We start from the raw sequence: 3,187 nt of genomic DNA, 5'->3' as shown, positions 1-3,187 counted from the left end.
TAAAACCTTCATATTATTATTCAGAGAGGTGACCTTGATAACATATGTCAAAATTGTTGAGATCGGAAAATAGTCCGTATAACTGCATAATTACCCATTTTTTTTTAAATTATATTATATCTTTAAATACATTCTTTATAGATAAGTATAACCATTTATTTATAGATAAGTAGCCACGTACACTTTGGTAAACTGATTACCTTTTATATATATATATATATTAAATTTATTAAAAATAACATAATATATAAATATATATTCAATGATAACTAAAGTTTATTGTAGTGAAATTTTATAATAAGAACAATTATTATTAAATATTTTTTATTATTAAATAATAAATGAAATGTGTAAGAATATATATATATATATATATATACTTTGAGAATAAGTAAAGAAAAATAAGTACAACCATATGAAATCTTTAATCATAAGAGCCAAAAATATTTACATTATAGTAAGGAACAAGTGGTCTAGCGGGCTGAGTGCAGGGGCTGCGAATATGGTGGTCTCGAGTTCAAATCTCACCATCACCTTTAGGAGTTTTTCCAGTCCCGGTGTCTTTCATCGAGTTAATCAATTGATTGATAGAATCAGATCTCCAAAAATTAATTCAAGTAAAATTTCGAACTAATTTTGTTTCTATAAAGTGTTTTTTTTTATATATCACCGTAATATTACTGCGATGCATTTCGGCGGTCATTTTATTACCGTAATGCAGAAATATTACGTGCTATGTGGGATGTTAATACTATTGTTCTTTAAATGTTTTGTTTTATTTTCCTTCTACATTTACAATAACGTCTTTACCATGTTATATTGATGAGACTTTTTTGATTATATTCACGTCTACTTGATGTAATATAATGACGTCAATAAAATGTGACATAATCACGTGATATGTACGTCAAAATCACGTCATTGTTATGTCATAATTGACGTTTTGCAGACCAAAAACTGACGTCATTATCACGTGAGCTTGCTTGCTGAGCAATATACGCGTGTTCGCTTTTCGCGCGCATTCTAACTAGCTGCTCTCCCTTAAATCGTGCAAGACGCAAGCTCATCGCCTCCCGTGCCGGCCGGAATTATTTCCTTGTGACGGATACAAAAAATGTCACGTCACATTGTATATTTATTTTTTTCTAAACAATAACTCATGTTTGCTGCAGTACTATACAGAACATTATACATTTATTATATGCACTGTGACGTTTTTCGCGGTGGTACCGTAGTTTTCGCGTCGCTCCCCCGCAAACGGAGAATAATTCCCGGGACTTAGGTGAGCGTCCGCGAGAGGACAACGTCGAATCACTGGCAGGACAGAAAAGGTGGCCCGGAACGAGCACCGCCGGGTCGAATCGACGAATACTTGGGTGTCGGTTTGGGCGCCAGACGCGGAATCGCGTCAAAAATCAGCGTCACTCGGCACGACGGGCCGACTAGCTCTTTTGGGAACGGAGAGGGGCGGGGTTTAACAAAAATTCGGAGTACAGGCTGTCCCTTGACCTCGCGATAGGAAGCTCACGTACAGGAAAGAGAGTTGTAATTAAGTGGCACGAGTTGATAATTGAGTGACAGTTTATTACGCGGGTAAAAGAGTAGAAATGATAGAAAAGAGATGGTATAAGAAGTAGTAAAAGAAAAGATTGCTTACAAAATAATATAAAAGCAGACTGACTAAGATTGATAATACATAAAAGAAATATATGAGGTATACAAAAAATAGAAGTAAATAAGCTACGGCGATAACATCCGAAAATAATACAAAAAAAAAAGAAGACACGGAGTCCACAATGACTTACAAGATTTCACAAACCGCGNCACGCAAATTAACGAGACAAATTAATGAAATGAAACGCCCCCGCAAGAGTACTGGACGCGATACGATACTCGAGGAGTCCAGCCGAAAGGTAACAAGCGCAGGCACCAGAATATAGCAATAGCGGGGCGCAAAGTCAGAGGCAGGATAAATAGCTAGAGAATGTAAGCGGGTGTGCAAGGCTGGCACTCAGCCGTAATAAAATAGCGTGCAGTCACCTTTTTACAAGCCGTGACTTACTTGTTATTTTGTGGATCGCGATTTTGGTCGACTGGCTCACTCGGCCACGCAGCTTTCGCCGGTTTCGTATCGCTAAGCCCAAAAGGTCAAATCGAGCCGAGGTCTCAGTCTACGCGCATGCACTCGAAGAAAAATACTCGCGATACAGAGCGAAGGAGGTGCGACGTCGGAGTGTCTTTTCCCGGTTATCTGTCACAGAGTGATCGGAAACGCTCGTTATCTTAGCGTCAGGAAAGTCGGCGACACGATACGTTACTCGACCGCGAATAATCCCGGACAACTTATACGCTCGAAAGACGACACGCATTCACCGTACGCTCGCTAATAGTTCGACGATAATTGTCCGGAAAATTCACTATCCTAAACCGTCGTTGATCCGCACGCTACTTTGACACAATATTTATTACCGATTACCACTGCTTCCGACTCGCACACACCTGACTCTAGCCGATCACACGAGAAAAATCCGATTGCGTCTTGACGATTTCTTACCGCGGCGGCTGATCGCCGTCGGTAGACGAGATCCGACGGTACGCAAGCGGTACGTTTCAACAATCACGGCACGCGCACACGAATACGCTCGCTAGACATACAAAACAAAAAGAAATAGAAAAGACGGACACAAATAACGCGAATAGGCTACTTGGCGCCGGATCGCCACTCCAGGGCTTGCCGCGGGCTCGCAAAATTACAGCAGAACATGCACTTAACCTACGAATCTCGAACTACTGCCACGAAGCCCCGTGGATCCCGATTCTGGCCGCTCTCGAAAAACAATCGTAAAGACGGTCAAGGGTACGTCCTTGCCGTCGCAAACCAAACGCGAAAAGCAAGCGACCAGCCTCGACACGAGGCCTGTACAACGCGGATTCGTGGCTCACAGAAATAAAACGGGCACCTCACCGTCGTTGGTTGCTCTCCGGCATGTCCTGTCTCCTCCGTCCGGATTCCCTCGTCAGCTTCCCTTCGATCCGCCGGGGTCACCCTCTCGACAGGAATCTCCTCGACTTACGTATGAGATCGCGGTACGGCAAACTACTTGGACGACACGGAAGCTTTACGCACGTACGGGAGCCCGAAAAATACACGTGTGTCTCGCACAGCTGTTCGCGACCAAGAGCACGA

The sequence above is a fragment of the Pseudomyrmex gracilis genome, unplaced genomic scaffold, assembly GCF_002006095.1.
Source record: "Pseudomyrmex gracilis isolate BER0280 unplaced genomic scaffold, ASM200609v1 scaffold_263, whole genome shotgun sequence".
Taxonomy (NCBI): Eukaryota; Metazoa; Arthropoda; class Insecta; order Hymenoptera; family Formicidae; genus Pseudomyrmex; species Pseudomyrmex gracilis.
The sequence above is the reverse complement of the archived record's forward strand: the minus strand, read 5'-3'. Positions refer to the sequence as shown.